Genomic DNA, 23,307 nt, shown 5'->3' on the forward strand with positions numbered 1-23,307 from the left:
GTCTTTTGCCCACTTTTTGATGAGATTACTTGTTTTTCCTTCTTTCTGATTTGAGTTCTGTGTAGATTCTGGTTATTAGTTCTTTGTTAGATATGTAGTTTTAAATATTTTCTCCCATTCTGTGGGTTGTCTGTTTACTCTGGTAATTATTTATTTTGCTGTACAGAGCCTTTAAGTTTAATTAGGTCCCATTTATCTATTCTTATTTTGGTTGCATTTGGTTTTGGGGTCTTAGTCATAAATTCTTTGCCCAGGTCAATGTCCCGAAGAGGCTTCCTAGGTTACCTTCCAGAATTTTTACAGTTTTGAATCTTAGATTTAAGTTTTTGATCCATAGCCTATAGTTAGGTCTTTTTTTCTTTGTTTCCAATTTGGCTAGTGTATCTCTTTTAATTAGATAATTTCATTTATTTACATTCAAGATTATTATTGATAGGTGAGGACCTCTGTCATTTTGTCAATTGTTTTCTGGTTGTTTTGTATACTCTTTTTAACTTTTTTCCTCTCATTATTTATCTTTGCAGTTTAGCATTTTTCTATACTGACAATGTTGGATTCCTTTCTCTTTCTCCTTTGTGTATCTGCTCTTCCTGTGAGTTTTATATTTTCGTGTGTTTTCATGATGGTAGTTATTGTCCTTTCACTTCCAGATGTGAGACTCCCTTAAGTTTCTCTTGTAAAGCCAGTCTGGTGTAGATAAATTTCCTCAGTCTTTTCTTTCCTGAAAATATTTTATTTCCCTATCATTTCTGAAGAAAAGCTTTGCTGGGTACAGTATTCTTGGGTGACAGGTTTTTTTTTCTTTCTTTCTTTCTCTTTTTTTTTTTTTCTTTTTTTAGCATTTTGAGTATGTTATTCTATATTCTCTTGACCTTCAAGGTTTCTGCTGAGAAGTCTTATGTTAGTGTAATGGGGATTCCCTTATATGTGACTTGACATATTCTCCTGCTGTTTTAAGAATTCTCTTTGACTTTTAAAAGCTTGACTAAAATGTGACCTGGAGAGGATCTTTTGGGTTGAATCTATTTATGGGCTTTTAAGCTTCCTGGATCTAGATGTTCATATCTCTCTCAAGACTTGGGTAATTTTCAGCTATTCTTTCATTAAATAGGTTTTCTACATTTCCCCTCCATCTCTTCTTCTTCTTTAACATCTGTAGTGTAAATATTTGGAATATTTGTTCACTTAGTGGTGTGCCATAACTCTGTAAGTGTTCTTCATTCTTTTTTATTCTTTGTTTTGTCTGCCTGGATTATTTCTAAAGACTTGTATTCATATTCATAAATTCTTTCTTCTGCTTGATCTAATCTATTATCGAAGCTCTCACTTGTTTATATGATTTGATTTGATTCATTGAATTCTTTGCATCTATATTAGTCCAGTCTCACATTGCTATAAGGACGTACATACCTGAGACTGGGTAATTTATAAGGGAGACATGTTTAATTGATGCACAGTCCAAAGGGCTGGGGAAGCCTCAGGAAACTTACAATCATGGCAGAAGGGGAGACAAACATGTCCTGCTTCACGTGGTAGCAGCAAGGAGAAGTGCAGAGTGAAGAGGAGGAAACCCCCATATAAAACCATCAGATCTCATGAGAATCCAATCACTATCCTGAGAACAGCATGGAGGTAAACACCCCCATGATTCAGTTATCTCCTACTAAGCCCCTAACACAACATGCAGAGATTATGGGAATTACAGTTCAAGATGAGATTTTGGTGGGGACAAAGCCAAACTTTATTAGCATTCAAGATTTCTTTTTCATTACTTTTTTATGACATCTATCTCTTCGTTAATTTTTTCACTCAGATCATGAATTTTTTAATTTTGTTTAATTATATATGTATATTTTCTTGTATTTCACTAAATTTCATGAAGATTATTATTTTGTTTTTTTTGGAATTCCATAAATTTTCTTTTTTTTTGAGGTCTGCTAATGGAAAATTACTGTGATCCTTCAGAGACATCATTTCTTTTTCAATTTTTTAATGTTTCTCATGCTGCTATGTTATCAGTGCATCTGGTGGAATAGTTACCTCTTTCAGTTTACTGGAGTAGCTTTCATAAGGAAAGAATTATTATTATAAATGGGTCCTAGGATGTCAACTGGGCAGGGGTACACTGGCTTTGATTCCGGGTAAGCACAATAGTGTGCTTTAGCAGTTTCTTCAGCTATAATCTATTTAGTAGTGTTCGTGAGTGTCTCAGTGGGTTAGACTGTAGTAATCGGGGTGTGGCTTTGCCAGGGGTGGGCTCACTGGACTGGTTCTTAGGCTAGGATTGTGCATGTGCATGTGTCAGCAGCATGGATACTTTTGGAGTAGTCATTTGTATACAATATTCTTTCTACCAGGCCACATTTCATTGAAACATGCATTGGCATCTAAACCAAACTGAATTAATCAGAGTCCTCCTCTGGGAATATTATTAGTGAAATACAATGTAGTCTAAAACACTTTACTAGCTAAATCCAAAAACATGAAAAAATGTATACTGAGTAAAACTAAAATATATGAAACCTGTATTTTGTCCAAGGCCATGACCCCTGCCATATGAACTGAAGAAGTAGAGAAGAAAGAAAAGAAAGAAGCCCCTGGACAAAGAATAAGAAGGATGAGAGATGAAGAAAGGCCAGCTCTCAGTTGGCTGGTAGTTTGTGGGTGTGTTTGTGTGTGTGTATGTGTGTGTCTGTGTGTGTGTGTAAAACATACCCAAAACAAGACTTTATTCCCTACCCCTAAAGTTGCTTTTTTCCAAATCTTCTCCAGTACCATCTGAGGTATCCAAAAACAAGTAAATTTTGCCAATACGGAATAAGCTTTTGTACAGGAAAAACATAACAATTTCCCCAAATATGGGAGGAGTGATTTGTAGGAAATAAAATGAACAATAAAAAAGTAATCTGATTATTCATGATTTTTTGGAATGTTAATAATTGTAACCATAGGACTGTCAGTATTGCTTAGCCAATGTAACATTTTTCTTTTATCTTTAATGGGCTCCTTTTAGTGAGGCAGGACTATGTGACTAGTTTTAACCAATGCACTTAAGCAGCTAATGTCCATGTGTAACTTTGTAGTCTTTTATCCTCTGCTCTGGTGACTCGGAAGTTTACATGTTCCAGGCAGTACAGCTATTAAAATGGTCGAGCTTCTTAATCCTGGGTGCCTGAATGACTACATGAAGCAGAGCCCCCTGTCAATTTGCCTGAGTCAAGCATTGTGAACAATAAAATCTTTTTTGGAGTTGATTGTTGCTACAGAAAACTTAACCAATTCTGACTAATTATAACTTACAAATTAATTTTCATCATCTTTAATTTTTATAACAATTCTTTCAGGTAGGAAATGTTATTCTTTTTTAACTTGAGAAAACTGATGTTCTGAGAAGGTAGATTTGTTTTGGTAATTTGCACGGTTATTTAATAGCAGAGAGGATACAAGTCCACTTTTATTATAAATTCTATGCATTTCTGCATTTACACCCCTGGTCAATAATTTCTTTAAGAAATTGTGTACAGAAGGTAAAATACACACTAATAATATTTTATTACTCAACCCTTAGCGTTGCCATAACATGCAAATGAAATTATGACAATGCTCTGTAAGAATTTTTCTGAAGCAGCAGTTAATTAATTTATACTTTTCTGAGGTATAATTGATATACCAAAAACTATGCATATTTAATATATAAAATATAATGAGTTTGTTCATGTGCTTACATATAATACCATCACCAAAATCAAAATATCAAACATATTCGTCACCTTCAAAAGTTTCCTTTCGTCCCTTTTCCTTTTTTCTTTGGGAAGAACAATTGCATGAGATCTACCCTCTTAATAAACTTTCAAGTGTACAACACCGTATTGTTAACTATAGGTTCTATGTTGTGCAGTAGATCTCTAGGACTTATTCCTCTTTTATTACTGTAACTTCATACACACTCAAAAACAACTGCCCACTTCTTCTTCCCTTCATGCTGTGGCAACCACCATTGTATTTTCTGCTTCTGTAGGTTAAATATTTTAGATACCTTTCCTAAAAGTGGAATCATACAGTACTTTCCTTCTGTGATTGACTTAAGTCACTAAGTACATGTCTTCCACGTTCATCATCCTGTAGCAAATGGTAAGATTTACTTTTTTTTTTCCCATTTATTTATTTGATTGCATTTTAGGTTTTGGGGTACATGTGAAGAACATGCAAGATTGTTGCATAGGTACACACGTGGCAGTGTGATTTGCTGCCTTCCTCCCCATCAACTACATCTGGCATTTCTCCCCTTGCTATCTCTCCCCAGCTCCCCACCCCCCACCGTCCCTCCCCTATTTCCCCCCAACTGACCCCAGTGTGTAGGGCTCCCCTCCCTGTGTCCATGTGTTCTCGTTGTTCAACACCCGCCTATGAGTGAGAACATGCGGTGTTTGATCTTCTGCTCTTCTGTCAGTTTGCTGAGAATGATGGTTTCCAGGTTCATCCATGTCCCTACAAAGGACCCAAACTCATCGTTTTTGATGGCTGCAATATTCCATGGTGTATATGTGCCACATTTTCCCTGTCCATTCTATCATCGATGGGCATTTGGGTTGGTCCCAGGTCTTTGCTATTGTAAACAGTGCTGCAATGAACATTCGTGTACATGTGTCCTTATAGTAGAATGATTTGTAATCCCTTGGATATATACCCAGTAATGGGATTGCTGGGTCAAATGGAATTTCTATTTCTAGGTCCTTGAGGAATCGCCACACTGTCTTCCACAATGGTTGAACTAATTTACACTCCCACCAACAGTGTAAAAGTGTTCCTATTTCTCCACATCCTCTCCAGCATCTGTTGTCTCCAGATTTTTTAATGATCGCCATTCTAACTGGCGTGAGATGGTATCTCAATGTAGTTTTGATTTGCATTTCTCTGATGACCAGTGATGATGAGCATTTTTTCATGTTTGTTGGCCTCATGTATGTCTTCTTTTGTAAAGTGTCTGTTCATATCCTTTGCCCACTTTTGAATGGGCTTGTTAGTTTTTTTCTTGTAAATCTGTTTTAGTTCTTTGTAAATTCTGGATATCAGCCCTTTGTCAGACGGGTAAACTGCAAAAATTTTTTCCCATTCTGTTGGTTGCCAATTCACTCTGATGACTGTTTCTTTTGCTGTGCAGAAGCTGTGGAGTTTGATTAGGTCCCATTTGTCTATTTTGGCTTTTGTTGTCAATGCTTTTGGTGTTTTGGTCATGAAGTCCTTGCCTACACCTATGTCCTAAATGGTTTTGCCTAGATTTTCTTCTAGGGTTTTTATGGTGTTAGGTCTTATGTTTAAGTCTTTAATCCATCTGGAGTTAATTTTAGTGTAAGGCATCAGGAAGGAGTCCAGTTTCTGCTTTCTGCACATGGCTAGCCAGCTTTCCCAACACCATTTATTGAACAGGGAATCCTTTCCCCATTGCTTGTTTTTGTCTGGTTTGTCAAAGATCAGATGGTTGTAGATATGTTGTGTTGCCTCCAAGACCTCTGTTCTGTTCCATTGGTCTATATCTCTGTTTTGGTACCAGTACCATGCTGTTTTGATTACCGCAGCCTTGTAGTATAGTTTGAAGTCTGATAGTGTGATGCCTCCCGCTTTGTTCTTTTTGCTTAGAATTGACTTGGCTATGCGGGCTCTCTTTTGGTTCCATATGAAGTTTAATGTGGTTTTTCCCAGTTCTGTGAAGAAGGTCATTGGTAGCATGATGGGGATAGCGTTGAATCTGTAAATTACTTTGGGCAGTATGGTCATTTTCACGATATTGATTCTTCCTAACCATGAACATGGAATGTTTCTCCATCTGTTTGTGTCCTCTCTTATTTTGTTGAGCAGTGGCTTGTAGTTCTCCTTGAAGAGGTCCTTTACGTTCCTTGTTAGTTGTATTCCTAGGTATTTTATTCTCTTTGTGGCAATTGTGAATGGAAGTTTGTTCTTGATTTGGCTCTCTTTAAGTCTGTTATTGGTGTATAGGAATGCATGTGATTTTTGCACATTGATTTTGTATCCTGAGACTTTGCTGAACTTGCTTATCAGTTTCAGGAGGTTTGGGGCTGAGACGATGGGGTCTTCTAGATATACAATCATGTCGTCTGCAAATAGAGACAATTTGACTTCCTCCTTTCCTATTTGAATACCCTTTATTTCTTTTTCTTGCCTGATTGCTCTGGCTAGAACTTCTAATACTATATTGAATAGCAGTGGTGAGAGAGGGCATCCTTGTCTGGTGCCACATTTCAAGGGGAATGCTTCCAGTTTTTGCCCATTCAGTATGATATTGGCTGTTGGTTTGTCATAAATAGCTTTTATTATTTTGAGATACGTTCCATCGATACCTAGCTTATTGAGGGTTTTTAGCATAAAGGGTTGTTGAATTTTGTCAAAGGACTTCTCTGCATCAATTGAGATAATCATATGGTTTTTGTCTTTAGTTCTGTTTATGTGGTGAATTACATTTATAGACTTGTGTATGTTGAACAAGCCTTGCATCCCCGGGATGAAGCCTACTTGATCATGGTGGATAAGCTTTTTGATGTGCTGTTGCAATTGGCTTGCCAGTTTTTTATGAAGATTTTTGCATCTATGTTCATCATGGATATTGGCCTGAAGTTTTCTTTTCTTGTTGAGCCTCTGCTGGGTTTTGGAATCAGGATGATGTTGGTCTCATAAAATGATTTGGGAAGAATTCCCTCTTTTTGTATTGTTTGGAATAGTTTCAGAAGGAAGGGTACCAGCTCCTCTTTGTATGTCTGGTAGAATTCAGCTGTGAACCCGTCTGGACCTGGGCTTTTTTTGGGTGTTAAGCTCTTAATTGCTGCCTCAACTTCAGACCTTGTTATGGGCCTGTTCAGGGTTTCTGCGTCTTCCTGGTTTAGGCTTGGGAGTAGGCAAGTGTCCAGGAATTTATCCATTTCTTTCAGGTTTACTAGTTTGTGTGCATAGAGTTGTTTGTAATAATCTCTGATGATGGTTTGAATTTCTGTGGAATCTGTGGTGATATCCCCTTTATCCTTTTTATTGCATCAATTTGGATATTCTCTCTTTTCTTTTTTATTAATCTGGCTAGTGGTCTGTCTATTTTGTTGATCTTTTCAAAAAACCAGCTCCTGGATTTATTGATTTTTTGAAGGGTTTTTTGTGTTTCTATCTCCTTCAGTTCTGCTCTGATCTTAGCTATTTCTTGTCTTCTGCTAGGTTTCGAGTTTTTTTCATCTTGCTCCTCTAGCTCTTTCAATTTTGGCAATAGAGTGTCAATTTTTGATCTCTCCTTGCTTCCCATGTGGGCACTATTTGCTATATATTTTCCTCTAGAGACTGCTTTAAATGTGTCCCATAGATTCTCGTATGTTGTGTCTTCATTCTCGTTGGTTTAGAAGAACATCTTTATTTCTGTCTTCATTTCATTGTTTATCCAGTCAACATTCAAGAGCAAGTTGTTCAGTTTCCATGAAGCTGTGCGGTTCTGGGTTAGTTTTTGAATTCTGAGTTCTAACTTGGTTGCACTGTGGTCTGAGAGACTGTTTGTTACGATTTCCGTTCTTTTGCATTTGCTGAGGAGTGATTTACTCCCAATTATGTGGTCAATTTTAGAGTAGGTGTGATGTTGTGCTGAGAAGAATGCACATTCCGTGGATTTGGGGTGGAGAGTTCTGTAGATGTCTATTAGGTTTGCTTGGTCCAGGTCTGAGTTCAAGTCCTGGATATCCTTGTCAATTTTCTGTCTGGTTGATCTGTCTAATGTTGACAATGGGGTGTTAAAGTCTCACACTATTATTGTGTGGGAGTCTAAGTCTCTTCGTAAGTCATTAAGAACTTGCCTTATGTATCTGGGTGCTCCTGTATTGGGTGCGCATATATCTAGGATCGTTAGCTCTTCTTGTTGCACCGATCCCCCTACCATTATGTAATGTCCCTCTTTGTCTCTTATGATCTTTGCTGCTTTAAAGTCTAATTTATCAGAGATGAGAATTGCAACTCCTGCTTTTTTTTGCTCTCCATTTGCTTGGTAAATCTTCCTCCATCCCTTTATTTTCAGCCTTTGTGTATCCTTGCATGTGAGATGGGTTTCCTGGATACAGCACACCGATGGGTCCTAGCTTTTTATCCAATTTGCCAGTCTGTGTCTTTTGACTGGGGCACCTAGTCCATTTACATTTAGGGTTAATATTGTTATGTGTGAATTTGATACTGCCATTTTGTTGCTAGCTGGGTGTTTTGCCCTTTAGTTGAGCTGGTACTTGTTGTTCCTTTATATGTGTAGAGTCTCTTTCAGGAGCTCTTGCAGAGCCGGCCTGGTGGTGACCAAATCCCTGAGTACTTGCATGTTCCCAAAGGATTCTATTTTTCCTTCACTTATGAAGCTTAGCTTGGCTGGATAGGAGATTCTGGGTTGAAAGTTCTTTTGTTTAAGGATGTTGCACATTGGCCCCCACTCTCTTTCGGCCTCTAGGGCCTCCGCTGAGAGATCTGCCGTGAGTCTGATCTGCCTCCCCCCGTGGGCAACCCGACCCTTCTCTCTGGCTGCCCTCAGTATTTTATCCTTCATTTCAACCCTGGTGAATCTGACGATTATGTGCCTTGGGTTTGCTCTTCTTGACAAGTATCTTTGTGGTGTTCTCTGTATTTCCTGGACTTGAATGTTTGCCTGCCTTGCTAGGTTGGGGAAGTTTTCCTGGATAATATCCTGAAGAGTATTTTCCAGCTTGGATTCATTCCCTTCGTCGCATTCAGGCATGCCTATCACACGTAGATTAGGTCTTTTCACATAGTCCCACATTTCTTGGAGATTTTGTTCATTCCTTTTTACCCTTTTATCTCCAGTCTTGCCTTCCCATTTTATTTCATTGAGTTGATCTTCGATCTCTGATATCCTTTCTTCTACTTGGTCAATTCGGCTGTTGATACTTGTGCATGCTTCATGAAGTTCTCGTGTTACGCTTCTCAGCTCCATTAATTCACTTATATTCCTTTCTATTTTGTCCATTCTCGTTAGCATTTCGTCAAATCTTTTTTCAAGGTTCTTAGTTTCTTTGCATTTGGTTAGAACATGTTCTTTAAGTTCACAAAAGTTTCTTACTACCCACCTTCTGAAGTCTGATTCTGTCATTTCATCACACTCGTTCTCCCTCCAACCTTGTTCCCTTGCTGGTGAGGAGTTGTGATCCCTTGTAGGAGGAGAGGTGTTTTGGCTTCGGGTGTTTTCATCCTTTTTGCGCTGGTTTCTTCCCATCTTTAAGGATTTATCCACCTGTCGACTTTGTAGTTGCTGGCTTTCAGATTGGGTCTCAAATCATTCAGATTGACGTTCTGTTTGTTGATGATGAGGTTATTTCTGTTTCTTGGTTTTCTTTCTGACAGTCTGGCCCCTCTGCTGTAGGTCTGCTGAGGTTCACTCCAGGCCCTGCTTGCCTGGGGTTCACCTGCAGCAGCTGCTGAACAGTAAGGGTTGTTACCAGTTTTCTTTTTCTGCTATCTTTGTCCCAGAAGGATACCCGCCTAGTGTCAATCTGATCTCTCTTTTATGAGGTGTCTCTTTGGATATATAGGGGTCAGGGAGCTGCTTGAGGAGACGGTCTCTTCTTTATAGGAGCTCAAATGGTGAGCTGTGAGCTCTGTTGTTGTTCATTCAGAGATGCTGGGCAGGTACGTTTGGTCTGCTACAGCAGAACTCATAAACTGCTTTTTGTTCCCAGGTGCTCTGTCCCAGAGATTTAGGGTTTTATTTATGAGTTTCCGTTATGCTGCCGCCTTTTTTTTTCCTTCAGACCTGCCCAGCCCAGCAAGGAGGCAGCCTAGTCACTGTCTGCCTGTATAGGCTTTGCTGAGCTGCTGTGGGCTCCGCCCCGCTGCCGAGTGAACTTCCCTGCAGTCCTGTTTATATGGGTGTAGTTAGAACTGCTTTGGCAATGGTGGCCCGCCTCTGTTGGGGCGGAGTCTCTCTGCTGTGGTGGGTTGCCTTGGCAACGGCGGGCTGCCTCGGCAATGGCCGACTACCTCCGTCCTGGCAGGCTGCCTCGGTAATGGCAGACACCCCTCCCCCACAGAGCTGGACTGTCCCGGGTTCAGCTGTGCTTGCTGTGAAAGTCTCAATCCAGAGTTTCTGATTGCTGTTTGTTTGTGGGGGTGGGGCCAGCCGAACCTGATCGCCTGGCTCTCCGCCTTAGAGCCTTTTTTAAGTTTGTGTTCCAGTCGCCTGTTGAAGAGGCGCCGGGGTCTGTTTGTTTTCCCCTGCGGCCACTCTCTGCGCTGGCTTAAACAGCGGCACTGAGGTTTGTGGCGCTTTTTTTTTTTTTTGCCCTGGAATCTACTGTCCTGGTTCTCTGCTCAGTCCCCTTTTTAAACAGACGAATGGGCGACTTCCCGTGGCTCCAATCGCCAGCCAAAAGGGCCCCCGGACCGGCGTATTTTGTACGGAGAACCGCGGCTTCGGGGCACCAACAAAGCAGCCGCGGGGGGCAAAGCAGCGGCGCCGGCCAGCACAGCCGCGCTGGCCGAAACAGCCGTGCTGGCGACCGTGGAGCACCTCCGCCTGGGAATTTCCTAGTCTATGGGCAATAAAAATGCGGCATCCACTCACCCTCTGTGCTTTCACTGGGAGCTGCAATCCTGAGCTGTTCCTAAACGGCCATCTTGGCTCCTCTCCCCATCTTCCATTTTCATACACTTACCTGCTTTGTGTCATTATTGATCACTCTGTTCTGCATTTTTTAGAATTTTACATAAATTGAATCAAAAGCATTTACTCACCTTTGTCTGGTTTTATTCAGCATAATTATCTTGTGATTTATCCAGGTTGTTGCATGCATCGTTAGATCTTTTTGATTGCTGAACAGCATTCCCTCGAATGGGTACACCAGAGTTTGTTTATTCACTCACCTGTTGATGGACATTTAGACTGTTTTAAATTTTTGCCTGATACCAACATGGCTGCTATGGACATTCATGCAGAAGTTTTTGTGTGGATATATGGTGCCATCTTATTTCTCTTGAGCAAATACCGAGGAGTGGAATGGTTGGGTTCTATGGTAGACATATGTTTAAATGTTTAAACAACTGCCAAACTATTCTCCAAAATGATTTTGCATTTGACATTGCACCCACAATAAAGAGTTATAGTTTCTTCATATGGTTTCCAACACTTGGCATGGCCAATAAAAAACTGTATGCAATTGGAAACCATTTGCCAGTTTCTTATAAAGTTAAATATACATCTAACCCATGTCCCAATAATTCCTCATCCTTAGTATATGTGCAAGAGAAATGAATGTGTATACTCATCCAAAAAAGCTTTTACAAGAATGTCCTCAGCAGCTTGATTCACAGCAGGTCAACACTTAAGATAACCCAAATGTATATGGGCAGAATAATAGATAAACAAAGTGTAGTATATTCATATTTATACGTACAACATGGGCAAATCTCAAAAAATATTATCTTGAATGAAAGAAGCCAACCCCAGGTGCAGTGGCTCACACTTGTAATACAAGCACTTTAGGAGTCCAAGATAGAGAATGACTTGAAGAGACATGTTTGCATGGCACAGAGTTGTCACTTTGATGTGTATTTAAATCTAAAAGACAAATCAATCATATCTTATCTTGCTTTTCCTGATTCTTTCCAGACTCTCTTATCCCAAGAGAGCACTAAATATGGTTTCGCTTTGTGTTCCCACCCAAATCTTATTTTGAATTGTAGTTCCCATAATCCCCACTTGTCAAGGTCCCTTGAAATAAAAGAAGTTTGCTTCTCTTTGTTTGGTTCAGAAAGTTTGTGAAGCTGAACTGAGGAAACCCTGTGATCCCTGCCTGACGAGATCAAACCATGACTTCTAGGCCGTCATCAGCCATGAGACCAGGGACATCTGTAGGTAGCAGAAGGGAATGAGCTGGACCGGTTCTTTCACACCTGTGTCAGGTGAGGGACCTGGTTAGCATTCTTCTCTCAAGAAGCTCAAAGGACAAACAAAGTAACCTACTGTCCAACCAGATGAAATGCGAGGAAGCCCCATCCTATCTCTTAGCCCCTCAACCAACCCAGAGCCCAATCATCTGTGGCTAGAGCTTGAGAGTCAAGACCCTGTGTTCAGGGCCCAGTGCCTGTACAGGGCAGGTGATGACTCATGTGCTCTACTGTCTGTGTAGAGTGGTTCAAGAGCCACCATGTACCCAGAATTTATGTCATTGGAGTCTGAAGTTCCAATGCTAGTGCTGCCTTCCTTTGCTAAATAGTAGGGTGTTCCTGGAGGAGCCTGTGGGAAACCAACCACGTGGGAACTATGAGTTCTGATTTGCATAAATTGATATGCATGAGGATTGGGGCCTCAAAGTAGGATGGGGGAGATTTTTGCTCAGACACCTGGAAGTGTGTGCAGTGGCAGGTGACACAGTGTCCACACAAGGACTACTTTTGAGCTTCTATTATAGGGGGGAAAATGTGTAATGTACAGCCGAAGTAACTGTTTTCAAGAGTTTTAAGGGTGATGCTGGGGCCGGGTGTGGTGGTTCACACCTGTAATCCCAGCACTTTCTGAGGCCAAGGTGGGCCGATCACCTGAGGTTAGGAGGTAGAGACTAGTCTGGCCAACATGGTGAATTCCCCCTGCCCCAGCACCACTAAATGTGTCTCTATATATATATATATATATATTTATATATATATACACACACACAAAAATTATCTGGGCATAGTGGCATGCACCTGTAGTCCCAGCTACTCGGGAGGCTGAGGCAGGAGAATAGCTTGAACCTGGAGGGGGGAGGTTGCAGTGAGCCGAGATGATGCCACTGCACACCACCCTAGGAGACAGAGCAAGCTGCTGTCTCAAAAAAAAAAAAAAAAACTAAAAATAATAATAATAAAAGAGCGGTGCTGGGGCACACAGCTCTGCTGCAGGGTCCAGCCAATAAAACAAGACCCAGAGTTTGGAGAGAGGTGTTTTGTTTTGTTTTGTTTTGTTTGTTTGTTTTGTTTTGTTTTCGTTTGAGACACGGTTTCACTCTGTCACGCAGACTGGAGTGCAGTGGCGCCATCTTGGCTCACTGCAGCCTCAACCTCCTGGGCTCAATGATCTCCCACCTCAGCTTCCCCAGTAGCTAGGACTACAGGCATGCACCACCACACTCTAATTTTTTAATTTTTCACAGAGGCTGGTCTCGAACACCTGGACTCCAGCAGTTCTCCTGCCTCGGCCTCCCAAAGTGCTGGGATTATAAGTATGAGCCGCAGGGCCCAGCCGGAAGAGAATTTCTTATCGCCCTTTTTGCAGGGCACAAAACAGGGCTCAAATGCAGTGAGTACCGAAACTAGGAAATGAGCCTTCTCACATCTTGTGGATTTGGCAGCCTTGGGACTCCAGGAATCAGTACTCCGGGCAAGAGAGCCACAATCCAAGCAGAACCAGCCTCCCCAGGCGTAGCTGAGAAGGAGAATGTGCCTCCTTCAGAGGTCTGCACATTGCAGGTGTCATAGGCAGAGAGGAAGGGGACCGTGAACTTGTTCCATCCACATATGAAACACCCGCTGGGGCCTCCCAGACAGTTTAAAGAAGGCTACGAGACTGGCCCTCAGGTCTGCTCTGGAGCTGACAAGGACAATAGGGCCCACGAATCCAGGGTGTTAACTCCAGGTAAGGCATGGAGTGTCCAATGTGTGAGGCACGGGCTCACTTGAGTAACAGTCACAAAGCAAATCCCTGTGAGTGGACACCCCCAAGCTTCAAGCAGCCATTAGAGTCACCGGACTGTCACTCACAGGCAGAGACAGTCCCCACGTGGCTGGACAAACAAGCAGAATTTCCACTGGGTCAGTTGCTCGCCCTTTCCGAGGTTCCCGAACATGTTCTCAGGGCTGGCATGGGCAGAATAATGTGTTGGACAATTTGTATTCATGGACCCGAATCTCCAGCGCGGCACTTTTCCTGCTCACTGGTGCCCCCTTTGGGCCAATCAGTGTATAGTCCCTGCGATTAATCTCCCCACTTGCCTCCCACCAAACTGTTCTTTGGAGTGCCCCGAGAGCCACAGTTACACCACTACCCTGTTGTTACTGAATTTTCAATCTCGGAATAACCACCTCTTATTTTTCATAGCACTTGAAAATTGACAAACCTCTTTTGATGACCTAATGATCACATTGAAGCTTCACAACAGCCAAGTGGGCAGGAAAGGCAATCACTCCCATTTTACGTGAGACAAAGGTGAGGCCCACAGACGTTAAGTATCTGGCCCTGGGCCAGGATTTGAATCCTGGGGACTATCTATGGTGTCACTTGGGAAGTGTCTGAGGGCTCACACTGGAAGGATCTTCCTACATGGCATGGGCTCATTCCAGTGGGCAGTTGGAGGGGCGCTATATAACAGAGGAATCTCAGGGTTCAGCCACCAACCCCGCATGGACACCGTGGCGTTGGGTGTCCTGGGCTTTTTTGTGTGCTTGCTTGTTTTTTGAGACAGAGTCTTGCTCTGTCTTCCCGGCTGGAGTGCAATGACAATCTCAGCTCACTGCAACCTCTACCTTGCAACTTCAAGTGATTCTCCTGCCTCAGCTTCCTGACAAGCTGGGATTACAGGCACCTGCCATCATGCCCGGCTAATCCTTTTTGTATTTTTCAAGAGACAGGGTGTCACCATGTTGGTCAGGCTGGTCTCGAACTCCTGACTTCAGGTGATCCACCCACCTCAACCTTCCCAAGTGCTGGGATTAGAGGCATGAGCCACAGCGCCCAGCCGAGTGTCCTGGGCTATATTGGAGCTCATGGCAGGTTGTCTCTCTTGCTGTGTGAGGCAGCTTGGGTGAGAAAGGACACGGTGCATGGTCCTCCTACCCACCCCCATAGGGAAATACTTCAAAACACTCAGCAGCCGAGCTGCATCAATGCTCACCCAGCAAGTCAACAGGCAGCCCTTGCAGAAGATGCCCTTCCCTGTTTCTTCAAGGCCACCTTGAAACTCAGTGCAGGTCTGGGGCAGGATCTAGGAGACTCGAGTCCTGTTTACTGCCTGTGTGACTGGAGCAAATCGCCCGACCTCTCTGCACTTCCATTTCCCACCTGTAAAATGAGAATGAGCATTCCTGCTGTATGTGGACTCTCATGGAGACTAAATAGGAAAGAGGTTGGAGGAGGCTTTGGACGCTGTACCACTGTTACAGCCCCGATACTGGCCTTCTGAGGCCCTGGCACCAACCCTCCTCTTACCTGCCCTCAGGTGCTCACCTGGACCTTTCTAGACTTGACTGTGTTTGTCTCAGAGTCCATTATTTCAGTCCACACTGTAGAGTGTGTTATGGAAGGGTTTCGCTGTTGAACTAGAGTTTGCAAACTACCAGTTGAAGCCGATATTTTCCCATCACAGAAGGAGAAACTGAGGCCCAAAAAGAGAAAGGGATTTGCCCAAGATCACTCAGATAATTCACAATGAGGAATAGAATTCAAGCCAAAACCAAATTACAGCTGAACCCTACAACCAGCTCTCCCCTAGCCTGTGCCGCACGGAGGACACATTGGCCAGCACACATACCCCAGTGCCAGTGAGACTGAGAAGGAGCCTTCAGCCACAGACTCAGGAAAGCCGCTTTACTGGTTTGTTTTGCAGCCTCTCCCTGGAGACTCCTCTGCATCAGCAGATTATTTCTGGCTTTGAAGATTATGGGGTGTGAACAGGCCCAGGAGGCCCAGGGGCAGGAAGTCTGACTTCTTCATAAACACAGGCCCTGGCGCAGGGCCACCAGAAGAAAAGAGGTGTGGATGGGAAGGACATCCCTCCCACTCCTATGCCCTGGGGCTGTCTCTGCCAGTCACCTCGGCCTGAAAGTAAGGAAAGTTAGTAGTTGACAGGGTGCTAGAGGCAAGGATGGAGACTGCTGGGGGCCAGGGCCAGAAGGGAGTCCCAGAGACCTGGAGAACACTGAAGATACCACCATGTAGGGCAAAGGCTAGACGCTCAACTACAGTCAAATTCCTTCTTTTTGGGGTCTCCTGGAACCCCCAGCAGGTGTTCCTAGAGCCTCCCTGAGGAAGCAGGCCCCCAGACGCTCTGACAACGAAGGACGCCCAGCCACAGGCCCACAGAGAAGGGCAATCCACGTGTCCTATCCTGCGGTCCTTGTGGTCTTGCTCTCAGCAGTGCCCGTGGTGGACACTACCTGGACCCCCAGCTACTTGCCAATGTCCAGACCCTCAGACACCTTCTCCACCATAGGAGATGGGTTCCTCGGAGATGTGACCCCTTACACAAAGCACTGGACCAGACAGAAGTCACGTTCCAGCAGCCTCCGGAGCAGCCACTGTGCCACAGTGGGTCACACTTTTTATCCCTGCAGAGGGAAGAGGGAGAGAAGGAGGGAGGAAGGGAGAAGGAGCCACCTTCCCTATTACTATAGGCAGCTGGGGACTCCAGACCTTCATACGCACTGCAGGGCCCCCGACGGGGAGACTCCTGGCCAGGACAGCGCCCCTCCCCATGAGTTCCCTCGGAGTCTTTGGGGGTTTGGTGAGGAGTAAGTTGGTGGAAGCCATAGTGATGGACTAAATCCCCACTGGGCTGAGGGTCTTCAAGACACTGTCACAGGCACCACGACCTGGCAGAAGGAACACGTACCTGGGCATTAGAGGCTCTGTTCTAGTCCAAATTTCCTCTGAGCTGCTGAGCAATTGAAAGCAAGGCCTTTTCTCTCTCTTGGTCTCAATGCCCCACTTTGCACAATGCTAACACTCCTCAAATTTGCTGGACAGCAGAGCGCAGCAGCTTCTGCCTGGGCATGGTTTCAAAATCATGGCAACTAAAGCCATGAGTGGCAAGATGTATGTTCATGAGCACATTCACAGAGAAGGTAGCCCTGGGCCCAGCCTTGTCAGCATCGTGGCCCACAAACCCAGCTTTCATGAATAGCTGAACTATTTCCAAGGCTTAACTGGATTTGAACCAGACTTCAGCCTGTGAGCCCGCAGCTCCTCTCCAGAAACATGCCCAGGAAGTATGGAGATGGACTCCTATGTCACCTGCCCCAGGTCTGTCTTATTTCTTCCTGCCTGAGTTTTTGTCAAAGGCGTTGTGCTGTGTGTCTTTTGCATCTACTCATCCCTCTCTGTCTGTCTGTGCAGCTATCTGCCTGTCTGCCTAGGCCTGTGCCAGTCTGTCTGCCTGTCTATGTGACTATCAGTCTCTCTATGTGTCTGTGTCACCTGTGTCCCTAGCTCTTCTACATCAGAACACCTGTCTCTGTGTGCATCTGACTGTTTCTGCATCTGAATCACCTATCCCAGTCCACGTGTCTTCCTGTTTACGTGTCACATTCTCTCCATAGCCCCTCTGTCAGGTGGCGGCCTGAGTTTGCAGAGCCAATGCTGTGTACGTGCTTCCATTGCTGCCACCCTCTCTGCACTACAGTGAGTCTGTGTGTGTCTGCCTGACCACCTGGCACTTTGTGTGTCTCCTTGTCCATCTCTTAAAAACTGCAGCCTTTCTCTAAGTCCATCTGCGTGTGTGTGTTTGTGTGTCTGTGTGTGTGTGTGTGTGTGTGTGTGTGTGTGTCTAAATCTCTAGAATTCTCAACTCCCCCAATGCCTCTTTAAGCAAATATACATCTAGATTCAGTTCCACCTCTCCTTTGCGCCTCCCAAGAAGAGACTCCCTGGGGCTGTTTTTTGTGGCTCCCTTGAAAGCTACTGACCAAATCTAACTTCCTCTGTCCTTGTCCCTCAGCTTCAAAGCCCACCTTTTCCTGAAAGCCCTGAGCCTTCTCTTTGCTGTGGTTGAGACAGAAGGGGACCAAGCCTTCCTGCCCAAAGTCACCGTGGGACTGCAGATTTATGACTCCTGCATCTCAGGGATCTGGGCTCTGGGGAGCACCCTGGCCCTGCTGTTCAACCAGCTTCCACCCACACCCAACGGTGCCTGTGGCCCCCAGCAACTTCTCCTGAGCATGGTTGGAGGGGACGACCTTCCCGAAGTCAGAGACCATGGCTGAGCTGCTCTCCATCTACAGAGTCCCTCAGGTGAGAGACATGCCTGGAAAGAGAAAGCCACTGAAATACTGTGGCTGGGCACACAATGATAAAGTGCAGCCTGGTAGTAGAAAGATCAGAGTTATGACCTCAAGGTTATTTCCCTGGGCCTGGGGAACCCTTTCTAGAAAGCAGGAGGTGAGCATTGGCCTAGAGCATTTCTGAATGCTGGTCCATGGACTAGTGCTGGTGTATGGTGACCTTTCTCCGATTTGCATCAGAATGATAAAGAAATGACACAGTGTATGCACTTGTTGGTGTGAGTTCATAAACCCTTCTTAAATCGTGGTTTTTCTTCTCCAACGAACTTTTGTGGCAAAATAAAAATTGGGCAAGCTTAAGCTAAACTCCCATAATTGTCCTATTGATGTCTTAAACTGCCTGGAATCCCTGGGATTGATAATCCCTGAAGGCTCTGCACTCTCTAACAGCCTATGATCTGAGGGTTGATGGCAGCATCTAAGATTTATAACCCAGGCTAGGATCATCTCATTCCTCCTTTGCAGCCTCCCAGAAATTTGGAAAGTTGAACAAGTGACAAACCATTCCACTGGATTTCTTGATGCTATGAAACATTTGCCTAGATTTTAATTCTGTTGGTCTTCAATATATACTAAATCAGTTAGGCAGGGAAGCAATGTTTATGAAATAATTTCCCAGGTGAAGAATATTTATTTCCCCTAGCATGCCTGAAAGGTAACTGACTGCCTGATTGTGACCTTTAAAACTCACCTCCCAAAAAATTAAATATCTTCCCTTCTAACTCCCACTGAGGCCTCAAATGCCACAATTAAAAATATCCAGTTAGATACAAACACTTTATTCTCTAGGGGGAGGGATAGGTCCATGTCATCAGTCATTCACACCCCCTAGTAGAAATGAGTTTATCACCTGCTTTTTTTTCCTTCTGCACTATTGGCTGAGAGTGACACTAATAATAACTATATTTATCATGTACTGGATATTTGCTATTAGTAGAAAAGTGATTTTTAGATCCTTTGCATGGGTCAAGATCTTTAAGATCAAATAAATTAATACATGTAAAACATTTAGAAAAATTACTGGCTTATAGTAAGTGCTATATCAGTATTTCATTTTACTATTTCTTCATTTTTATTATCTCATTTAGTCTTCACAACCCTATAAAACAGATACTGTAATTAGTCCCATTTTACAGATGATAACATTGAGGCCAAGAGGAAATACCACTCGTCCAAAGTCACATAGCTAATAAATAGTAGTGTGAGACTGAAACCCACACACCTTGATTCCAGGGGAGAAAGAAAGTGCAGAAGCAAAGAGGAGGGAAACTGCCCTAACTAAAACTGCTCCCTCTTTTTATACTGGTTGCTATTTCCAAATGTTTTCTGAGCACACCACTACTAGTGGTGTAGAGATTTGTGCTATAGCCACATGTACCATAGGCACGTGTGAGGCCGTAGCCCTGTCCTCAGGGACCCTTACACTCTGGAAGAAAAGGTAAGCACGAACTCAGATAATCATAACTCCAGGGCACCCGCATGGCTCTCAAAAGGCCTGTCTTGGGAGAACTCAGGGCAGAACAATGCAGCCTCAAGCCTCCAAATTAGAATGTTAGGTTACAGTGGCTTAGAATGATGTCTTCTAAGTCAGACCTCAAGACATCTAGTTGACAGGATAGCTTTTTCTACTTTTTTATTTATATGAAAAGTCTTACAAAGGCATGAAAATAAGTCACATTTTTTATCTTGATTGTCTTAACTAAAAAAGTTGAAGTGCATGAAATGAGTCCACTCTCCATGCCTGCAGGCTGCTTTGAGGTCCCATTCAGCACAGCAGGTAGTATTAGACCCAGGACCCTTCTCCCCACAGTGCTAGAGAGAAGATGCCTACATCCTAAGTGAGTTCAGTTTTTAGGGGCTCTAGACCTAGGAGTGTGTGACCTCCAAAGCTGATCCTGAGGAAAATGAATTTAAATTGCCTGAGGTTAACCTCTTCACAAAGGACCCTTGGGATTGATGTTGGGGAGATGCTGGAGGTGAGCCAGGCATAGCCTTGGGACTGGAATGTAACGAAGGGAGTGTCTCTCCTATATAGGTGATAATCCAATCAACCAAAAAGTGGCTCGACCTATCTGGGTGTTTCCGTCCTTTGTAAGGAAGAGGATGTCTCAGCTGTGCTCTGTTTGTCTAGACAAGTCTGACTTCAGAGCAACAAGGGTCCAGTCATTTTTTTGTGCCACAATGCTAGGCTCATGGATAATCCTTCTGAGAATAATTTGACTCCAGATAGAAGCTTTCTGTAGGGAGAGAACACACTGACCAGCCAATGCAATGTGGGCCACACTAGAAGTTACATTTCTCACTCTTAGCAAGTGACGTCTGGTCTTGGCATTGATTTTGGGAAGCCTGCAGCAGTCCCCTCTTTACCAGTATTTCTGGGTGAGTTCCTCTTTCTTGAAACTATGACACCATCTTGTTGCTCATGCACCACTCACTATGAGATCTTTGAGACTGGCAACTGCATTTTGCTCATATTAGTATATGAACTGGCATGTAGCTGTTACTCAGAACACATCTGTTAAATGGGTGTGAACTGAGACATTTCTGAAGCGACAAAGCAGACTGTAACCACCACCAGCACCTCAATGTTTAACATACGCTAAGTGCTACCTTTAATTTGCCAAAAATCCAAGGGAATTCCAACTTTGTTACCTCTTAAGAAATTCTTGAGCATTTTGCAATAGCCCTTGCTGTTGCCAACTCTGGTTTTGCAAAAACCCAGAGTTCATTAAAAAATCAAAGGACCCACCTCATTTCACACACCTCACCAACAGAGATAACTGGACAGAGGTTGGCTGGGAAGCCAACGAGCTAAAAAATGATGACGCACACTGCCTCGACAGTCAGCAAACCTGGATCTTAAGAATGCTACTTACTAATCATGTGACCTTGACAAATTGGGCCATCTGTCTGAGCTTCACATTCCTCATCTATAAAACAGAGGTAACAAAGGGGTAACAAAGGTTAATGATCACGTATCTGCCTCTTAGAGTCACTGTGGATATTAACAATGGAATAACCAGGGCCCGGCACTTAACAAACCCTCGATGACTGTTCGTTGGAATTGCTATTAGTGATAATGATGATACAATACAAGTCTGGAAGGAGCAGTTAACTTCTGAGGAAAACCAGCTCTCACATCCTCTGTGTAATTTTGCCCAATATAAGGCCAAAGAGTTGCCAAAAACTTAGAGGTAAAAGAACTTGTCTGCACATATCTGGTGGGACTGTTTCCTTATGGTGGGCTGGGAAGTCTGAGAGCAAGCCCCTGCACAGAGTGACCCAGGGAGCATACAGGGGAAGGAGAGCAGGAAGAAGGTGAGCAGCAGAGAAGAAAAAAGAACAGGCATTCACTCATGCACTCAACAACTAAGACAAATTGAATGGATCCTGCTTAAAATCTGATCGGAGAGAAAAAGGCATGAACTCGAACAGGCTGAAGTAGAAAGAGCTGGTGATGACATGATGAAGACGGTGATCCCAGGGCTGGCATGAACCAAGAATTGAGAACTAGACCTCAGCTTGAGGAGCAGGGATCAGGGAACGCTGTATGGCAGGCATGGAACTCTTCAATAAACAGGCCATACTGTGTTTTACTCTTATCATCCTCTATCAGATAAAAAAAAATGTACCCTTGGCCAGGTGCAGTGGTTCATGCCTGTAATCCCAGAGCTTTGGGAGGCTGAGGTGGGTGGATCACAAGGTCAAAATATCGAGACCATCCTGGCCAACATGGTGAAACCCTGTCTCTGCTAAAAATACAAAAATTAGCTGGACGTGGTGGTGTGCACCTATAGTCCCGGCTACTCCAGAGGCCGAGGCAGGAGAATCGATTGAACCAGGGAGGCGGAGGTTGCAGTGAGCCAAGATCGCACCACTGCACTCCAGCCTGGTGACAGAGTGAGACTCTCAAAAAAAAAAAAAAGTACTCTCTTAATTTCATTACTGTTTCTTAACTTTAATATTCAGCTGACCATAGTACCATCCAGTCACTGCTTCTGAAAAGGTTTTTGCTAATAAACAGGTTAAAGGAAACTTACTACATCATATGGGCACCCACTCTGCCCACCAGAAATCACACTCTGCACTGACAAACCCTGCCTCTCTGCTCCAAAAGTTTCACAGCTCTCCTTAGGTTAGGAGGGCTGGAGAGACTCCAGGTCGAGTGGACTCACCTGATTTTTATGTCACCCATCCCCTGATATTAGATTTTCTTATTTTGCTTTACTATGTTTCTTTTAAATAGCAAATAACTGACTAGATTTTTATCCAGTCTGAACATTTCCAGCTATTATAGTCAAAATCTTTACCCAGCTGCCCTGTGATGGGAGATCTCAATCCTCCCCTCTTTACCTTTGGAAAGGAAAACCCAGATGAAGGGGCTCTCTTCAAAGGAAGGGGTAAAAGTGAAACACCTGAAGGTCAGCCACGGTAGGAAGCTGTTCCCATCTGCGGAGGAGGAGGCAGAGCTGAGGAAGGCAGCCATGGCTGAGCAGAGAAGAATGAATACCCTCAGCCTCACTTCCCCCTACCCCTAGACTCCTGTCAAGCCTCCCACCAGAAGGCAGAGGGCAGAGCAGCCACTTGACACAGCCCACCAAGATCAGCCCTTCAGGAGCTCAGAGCATAGAGAAGCCTGGAGAGTGCATCTAGACAGGCAAGGAGAGAATACAGCATCCTCTTCTTAAGTAGGGTAATGTAACCTATCATTTAAGCTGACTACTGACATGGCTTGATGCTATTCTACCTGCTTACATAATTTCTATTTATTATGCTGGGTCATTGCTTTCTATTGATATATCTAAAACTATAATAATAGAAATAATAGAGATTTTTATTTAGTTTTCTAGTTCTTATGTCTTTTCCTTTTGTTTTCTTTCTAGATGGGTTTTTTTTTTTTTTTTTTAGACAGAGTCTCACTCTGTCACCCAGGCAGGAGTGCAATGGTGTAATCTTGACTCATTGCAACCTCTGTCTCCCAGGTTCAAGCAATTCTCTCCTGCCTCAGCCTTCCACGTAAATGGAATTACAGACATGCATCACCACACCCATCTACTGTTTGTACTTTTAGTAAAGACAGGGTTTCACCATGCTGGCCAGGCTGGTCTCAAACTCCTGACCTCAAGTGATCCACCCACCTCAGCCTCCCAAAGTACTGGGATTACAGGCGTGAGACACCACGCCCAGCCCTGAACTTTATTTAATTTGATCTTTTTTTTTTTTTTTTTTTTTTTTTTTTTTTTT

At 43.6% G+C, this 23,307-nt stretch overlaps 1 long non-coding RNA gene across 1 annotated transcript in view; it reads left to right on the forward strand.

The window, feature by feature from the left end:
* The window catches only part of LOC116555004, a 47,147-nt gene extending 31,479 nt beyond the window's left edge, over positions 1–15,668 (forward strand). Inside the window, exons 3-4 of the long non-coding RNA XR_004270342.1 lie at positions 14,108–14,215; positions 15,612–15,668. This is a non-coding gene — a long non-coding RNA (uncharacterized LOC116555004). The remainder of the gene's footprint in view (positions 1–14,107; positions 14,216–15,611) is intronic.
* The last annotated feature ends 7,639 nt before the right edge of the window (positions 15,669–23,307 follow it).

Source organism: Sapajus apella, unplaced genomic scaffold (assembly GCF_009761245.1).
Source record: "Sapajus apella isolate SASKATOON/1434 unplaced genomic scaffold, GSC_monkey_1.0 scaffold14, whole genome shotgun sequence".
NCBI classification, from domain to species: domain Eukaryota; kingdom Metazoa; phylum Chordata; class Mammalia; order Primates; family Cebidae; genus Sapajus; species Sapajus apella.